The sequence below is a fragment of the Scomber scombrus genome, unplaced genomic scaffold, assembly GCF_963691925.1.
Source record: "Scomber scombrus unplaced genomic scaffold, fScoSco1.1 SCAFFOLD_143, whole genome shotgun sequence".
NCBI lineage: Eukaryota > Metazoa > Chordata > Actinopteri > Scombriformes > Scombridae > Scomber > Scomber scombrus.
The window spans coordinates 1-7,500 of NW_026910657.1; the positions used below are offsets into that span (position 1 = coordinate 1).

The 7,500-nt window shown below is 39.1% G+C and overlaps 1 pseudogene; it reads left to right on the forward strand.

Moving 5' to 3' along the window:
* The first annotated feature begins 7,350 nt into the window (after positions 1-7,350).
* The window catches only part of LOC133977167 (serine/threonine-protein kinase BRSK2-like), a 28,827-nt pseudogene continuing 28,677 nt past the window's right edge, over positions 7,351-7,500 (forward strand).

The following is a 7,500-nucleotide window of genomic DNA, read 5'->3' on the forward strand; positions in this document are numbered from 1 at the left end:
AGACGGAGGGAGGAAGGAGGGAGGACAGAAAGGTGGAAGAAAGGCAGATGGAGGAAGGAAAGAAGGAAGGAAGGAAAGAGAGAGGAAGGAAAGAAAGAGAGAAGGAGGGGAGGGACGAAGGACAGACGGAAGGAAGGAACAGTCATTACAACTACATTTAGTAGTTACAGAGTAGATTGCCACTTTATTTGGATACTTGACACACCATAAAGTGATAAACATGTAACTGAGGTGGAATAATAATAATAATAATAATAATAATAATATAATAATAATAATAATAATAATAATAATAATAATATATGTATGTAAAAGTCTATAAAGTGGCTTTTTTACCTCAGTTAGATCAAAGAGCGCAGTTTGCCCCGTCAATATGTTTGATATAGTTTCAGTTTGGTCGCCTAGCGGATGTTTGTTCTTAGTTCTCGGAAACAAACTAGAGATAACTGAGATAAAGTAGTATGGATGTGTTGTTTTGTAAGACTGTCAGCTTTTATTCAAAATTTCGAACATTTCTTTTAACGTTGGGTGAAAAGTTCGGAATTTGCAAAATGTAGCCTGCAGGAAGGGAGGAAAAGAAAAAAGGAAGGAAGGACGGAGGGAAAAAAGGAATGAGGGAGGGAGAAAGGAAAAAGGAAGGAAAGAAGGACAGAGGAAAGAAGGAATGGAGGAAGGAACGATGGAAGTGAGGAACAATGAAGGAAAGGAGGAAGGAAGGAAGGAAGGAAATGAAAAAAGGAAGGGAGGAAAGAAATAAAGGAAGGACGGAGGAAGGAAGGAAGGGAGGAGGGAGGAAAGGAATGGAGGAAGGAAGGAAAGGAGGGTGGAAGGAAGGGAGGAAAAGAAAAAAGGAAGGAAGGACGGAGGAAAGAAGGAAGGAAGGAAGGTAGGAGGGAGGGAGGAAAAAAGGAACGAGGGAGGGAGAAAGGGAGAAAGGAAAAAGGAAGGGAGGAAGGAAAGAAGGACAGAGGAAAGAAGGAAGGGAGGGAGGAATGATGGAAGGGAGGAAGAAGGAAGGAAAGGAGGAAGGAAGGAATGAAAGGAAGGTGGAAGGAAGTGTAAAACATCACTAGCTTAACCTGTGTCATTTCCTATTGACCCGTCAGTAAACTAAGCTAACGTTAATGTGATGTAGGTTTTGCGGATCCTACACACTCTGATCTGAGTTTCACATACCACAGAAAAGTGTGTTGTTAACCACCCTGCCAAATTTGAATGATTAAAAAAATCGCCAAATATATGAAATTAGGCTTCAAAGTTGTGGTAAAAGTCAGCCTATTTCTCTGCTCCCAAACGCTGTGGGAGTGGCCGCCGAGTCCGCTGAAGCCCCGCCCCCTACCAAGTGTCACCTGTCAATCAAAGTCACCACCTCTACCAGAAACATGGACGCTAGGCCTGAGAGCTTTCTGCTGCTAACTCAGCTGCTAACTCTGCTGCTAACTCGGTGGCTAGCTCAGCGGCTAGCTCGGCGGCTAACTCGGCGGCTAACTCAGCGGCTAACTCAGCTAACTGGCTAACTGTACACTGTAGTAGTAGTGTGCGCTGAATGTATTTATACCTCTACAGCAGCAGGACGGGTTTATGCCAATCATTTCATTCTTGAAACACAGTTTGTGAAGCCTAGCTCCACAATTCAAGTCTAAATGGTTGAAATGCTTTTTAAACCTCTTTTAGAAATACATTGTTTGTTGCATACATGTTTAGAAGAAAATGTCCTGAATTCACTTTACACAGTCTTTAAACATGAAGGCAACACATCAGCGAGTTTCTGTGCTTCAAAAAGGACAAAAAATAAAATCATTGAATAAACAGCTTCAGCGTGTGGCAGATACATCGTACTCCTGTTTGGTCATTTAAACCTGCTGGTGTGTGAAGTATCAGATCCAAACAGAGTGATAGGAAAGGTAATGTAGTCCTGATATGAGAGGAAGAAGAAGAAGCTGAATATTCTGTTTTCACTGTGAACATCAGAAAACTAGCACACGTTCCCTCTTTGCACACCCACTTCCTGTTTGACGTTACTCCCTCAGCCCTGCGGGGCGAAGCTCATTTTTAGGTCAACTTTTCCTCCTGCTTCCTTCCTTCCTTCCACCTACCTTCACTCCTCACTGCTCACAGTGTGTCAGAATGTGTGTGTGTGTGTCGTGTGTGTGTGTGTGTGTGTGTGTGTGTGTGTGTGTGTGGTGTGTGTGTGTGTTGTGTGTGTGTGTGTGTGTGTGTGTGGTGTGTGTGTGTGTGTGGGTGTGTGTTCATTAAACTTTGTGTTGTCCTCCGGGGTCTCTTTCTTTCCTTTCTCTCTCTTTCCTGCCTTCCTTCTTTCCTTCCTTCCTCCCTCCTTCCTTTCCTCTCTCCCTCCTTCCTTCCTTCCCTTCTTTTCTTCCTTCCTTCTTTCTTTCCTTTCCTTTCCTCCCTTCCTTCCTTCCTCCTTTCCTTTTTCTTCCTCCCTTCCATCCTTCCTTCCTCCCTTCCTTCTTTCCTCTGTCCTTCTTTCCTTCCTTCCTTTCTCCCTTCCTCTTTTATTTTCTCTTTCCCTCCCTCGTTCCTTTTTTCCTCCCTCCCTCCTACCTTCCTTCCTTCCTTCCTTTCCTTCCCTTCCTCCTTTCCTTCCTTCTTCCTCCCTTCCTTCCTTTCCTTCCTCCCTTCCATCCTTCCTTCCTCCTTTCCTTCTTTCTTCCTCCCTTCCATCTTTCCTTCCTTCCTTGACTCGAGGACAACAGGAGGGTTAATATCAGTTGCATTAGTTTGTTTTTCCTTGACGCATCATCTGTGTATCGTCTCCTCCCTCCTTGTGTGGCTGACCTTAACGTCGGAGGAGGGGGGGGGGGGGGGGGGGAGTGGGGGGGGGGGGGGGGACACACAGTTTGTCGACGGATTTAAAGCCTGTGTGGAGATTAGCATAAATTAATTGGCAGGGAATGCAGATGAAGCTTTCACTCCCACCGAATCGCCCTTTATCTTCACTCATCATCTAATTGCGGAGATACATAAACTGAAGCTTGTTGCATCCTCCTCCATCTCTCTCTCTCTCTCTCTCTCTCTCTCTCTTCTCTCTCTCTCTCTCTCTCTCTCTCTCACACATCAACAACCATTAATTCATTTGCAGGGATTTTCAAAGAGTAGCCGGCTTCATCATCCTGATAGTGGACTTACTTGGATGAGTGTCACAGTTAATGAGTTGCATGTTTAATAGAAGTTGCTGCTGTCTGAAGTGCAGGACTAGCGATGGAGGGGTCGACGTTTAATGGAGCGGGCGTTTGTTTGTGTGTGTGTGAGAGGCTGACACACATCAACACTTCCTCCATGTTAGTTAGGATGATCAACACGTAGATAATTAAAAAGAATCACACTCTGGACAGATAGTTCGTTAGTTATCGGAGAGGAAAGGTGACAGTTTTGCTCCCTCCTTCCTACTTTCCTCCCTCCCTCCTACCTTCCTTCCTTTCTTCTGTCCTTCCTTCCTCCCTCCTTTCCTTCCTTCCTTCCTTACTTCCCTCCTTCCTTCCTCCCTCCTTTCCTCCCTTCCTTCCTTGACTCGAGGACAACAGGAGGGATAAGAGAGTAATTTCGGACACAGCCTTAGTTCCTCAGTGTCTTCTCGTCTCTGTGAGGTTGCTAGGCAACCAGCAAAAACTCCAGAGAGTCACGAAATTTTTCAAGCTCATAATTCCTCGTAAAAACCACCTTTTTTTGTTTTTTTTTGTTTTACAGATTAAAATAGTAAGAAACAACATAATAATGATTGAGATTTAAAAATGTACTTTTGAACTTTCTACAGAGCCATGCTAGCTGTTTCCATCTGTTTCCAGTCTTTATGCTAAGCTAAGCTAAGCTACTTCATACTTAACTCTTCTAACTCTTGCCAAATAAATACATAAACACATTTCCCCCAAAGTGTCAAACTATTATTTTAATATAAATTAATTCAGTTTTCTCACATCACTTGATTAAATTAGGTTTACTCAGATTCAGATTCACATAAACTTTGATTGTTTTAAGCTTCCTGTGACACAATAATACAAAATAAAATCAAGATAAAGAATTAAAAATTACAAGAATATGAATAAATAAAACATACATGATTAATTGAATCCATATCAGCATCAAATCACATTTTTATGTCGTGGTCTTAATATACTGTGAAGAAATTGAGGACACCAAAATTATTATAAACAAAAAACACAAATAAATACAACATTAATGCTAACAAACTTCCAAAATAAAATGCTTATCTTTAGTCACTTTATTTTGCCTCCATGAGGAGAACATGTGCTAAATGTCTCACGTTTATAGGCATCTAAAAAAAAGACTAAAATTAAATTAAAATGTGATTAACGGCACGACCTCCAGGCTGATTAAACTGCGATGCGGTTCATATAGAGAACAAATTATGCTAATGTAACTACCTCATGGTAAGTTAATGGGAGAAAAAAACAGAAGAAAATAAGCTTTAATAGGAATAATGGAAATAATATGAGAGAGAACAAAAGCAGCATCACCATTATCACTGCAGACTCTCAGAGCTTTCTACTGAAAATGGTGTAAAATTGTCTCAAAATGACAAAAATGCAGCTGTGAAAAGCTATAACTGGTAATGGCGGTGATGTCATCCGCTCTCTGTGTGTGTGTGTGAGTGTGTGTGTGTGTGTGTGTGTGTGTGTGTGTGTGTGTGTGTGTCTCTCTCTTCAAGGATGTTTAATTATGATTTATTGTTTTTCATTTTTCACTTCCAACAAAGCCAAATTGTCTATGGGCAATTAAATCCCAAAGTCTTCAAAGACATCAGCGGGGCCCTTGTATGGTTTCTGGTAAAAGTGCAGAGTGTGTGTGTGTGTGTGTGTGTGTGTGTGTGTGTGTGTGTGTGTGTGTGTGTGTGTGTGTGTGTGTGTGTGTGTGTGTAGAGAGAGACGACATTTGGGCAAAAAGAGAGAAAGAGAAGGAGGGAGATATGAAAAGTTAATGACACGTAAATGAAAAATGGAAAAGCTCATGAAGAGAAGAAAAGAGAAACAATGCTGCTGATGAATTTTGCAGTGTGTGTGTTTGTGTGTGTGTGTGTGCGTGTGTGCGTGGGCTGTAATGCTGACGTGTTTGAAGTATTTATAGATATTGACTGAAACCGAGGATGCTCCTCATGTCTGAGTGTTGAGTGTTCGAGCTGAATGTTAACAAGACTCGATCGTAGTGGGCAGACATCACATCATCAATACTGATTATTTCTTATCAATACACTTCGTCTACACTTATAAGAAATACTATTTTATTAATAGGACAAAACACTTGCAGAGCTGTGCAGATATTGAGCAGTCATAAGAACTAAATCTTCAAAAATGTCGTCAAAATTAGAGAAAAGTAGCTTTAATCTTTAAAAAACATAAAATATGGAGTTTCCGATGTTTGGAAGATTCAACAATCTGATCTCACGTTTATGTCACGATAACTTCTTTTACTGGACGATATATTGTCTCAGAAATAATTGCGATAAACGATATAATTGTCATTTTTTAAGATCATTTTATACCACTGATATAATGATAATGGATTTAAAGGAGTTTGATCTTTTCTGAACAGTTAAAAGTCTCGATGGAAACTGAGCTTGTGAGACGTGAAGCCGATATTAAGGAAGTCCAAATTGGAGCTGATTGGTTGATTGGTACGACGTAATATTAGGGCCAGACTAAGTGACATTTTTTTTGGGAAATTATGAGAATAAAGTCGTAATATTGCGAGAATAAAGTCGTAATATTACGAGAAAAAAAAGTTATATTACGAGAAAGAAAGTCGTAATATTGCGAGAATTAAGTTGTAATATTACAAAAAAAAAGTTGCAATATTTGGTCTACGAGAATAAAGTCCTAACATTACGAGAATAAAATCGTAATATTACAAGATAAAAGTCGTAAAATAAAAGTCGTAATATTAAAAGAAAAAAAGTCGTAACATTATGAGAATAAAGTCGTAATATTGCGAGAATAAAGTTATAATATGAAAATAAAGTCGTAATATAGCGAGAAATAAAGTTATAATATTATGAAAATAAAGTCGTAATATAGCGAGAATAAAGTCGTAATATTGCGAGAATAAAGTTGTAATATTACGAGAATATAGTTGTAATATTACAAGAAAAAGTCGTAATATAAAGTCGTAATATTACAAGAAAAAAGTCGTAACATTACTAGAATAAAGTCGTAATATTACGAGAATAAAGTCGTCATATTGCGAGAATAAAGTCGTCATATTGCGAGAATAAAGTCGTAATATTGCGAGAATAAAGTCGTAATATTGCGAGAATAAAGTCGTAATATTGCGAGAATAAAGTCGTAATATTGCGAGAATAAAGTCGTCATATTGCGAGAAAAAAAGTCGTAATATTGCGAGAATAAAGTCGTCATATTGCGAGAAAAAAGTCGTAATATTGCGAGAATAAAGTCGTCATATTGCGAGAATAAAGTCGTAATATTACAAGAATAAAGTCGTCATATTGCGAGAATAAAGTCGTAATATTGCGAGAATAAAGTCGTAATATTATGAGAATAAAGTCGTAATATTACAAGAATAAAGTCGTCATATTGCGAGAATAAAGTCAGAATATTGCGAGAATAAAGTCGTAATATTACAAGAATAAAGTCGTTATATTACAAGAATAAAGTCGTAATATTATGAGAATAAAGTCGTTATATAGCGAGAATAAAGTCGTAATAGTACGAGAAAAAGTCGTAATATTACAAGAAAAAAGTCGTAATATTACAAGAATAAAGTCGTAATATTATGAGAATAATATTATTCTCGTAATTTCCAAAATTGTATTTATTTTTTTATTTTTTAGTATTGGCCCTAATACTCCGTCGTAGATTGGTGATTGGACCAAATATGAGAGTAAACTTTATATTATCGAACAAAACAAAACATTATAAGACGTCACGTTGAGCTGTGAGGAATTATAGTCGTCATTTATCTCCTGCAGTTTAAAACATTACATATAATTGTCACATATGAGGAAGTTTTCGGCAGCAGAAGCAGGTGAAAAAAGGCCAAACAGGAGCAGAGTGAGAAGACGTTTCTGCAGTTTAACAAAGTAATAAAAGAGTTAGTGAATCCGGAGGCTGCAGCTGTGTGAGAATGAGTTTCCTGCTGGTGATTCGTCCTCATTTCACTCACTTTCCTCCACTTTTCCTCTCCGCCTGAGATCAAATCTGCTTCAATCTGCTCACTACTGAAGTTTGAAACAGTTGAAAGAGGATTCAGGCTTTTGTGCAATGTGTGTGTTATATATATGTATGTGTGTGTGTGTGTGTGTGTGTGTGTGTGTGTCTCCTCTCTCTGGATATTGATCGTATCTTGTGTGTGTTTTAGATCGCGGTCGATCAGCGGAGCGTCCTCCGGTTTGTCCACCAGTCCTCTCAGCAGTCCTCGGGTAAGTGTCCGTCTCTTCTCCACAGTGAAACCTCACCGACACACACACACATACACACACACACACACACACACACACACCAGATATCA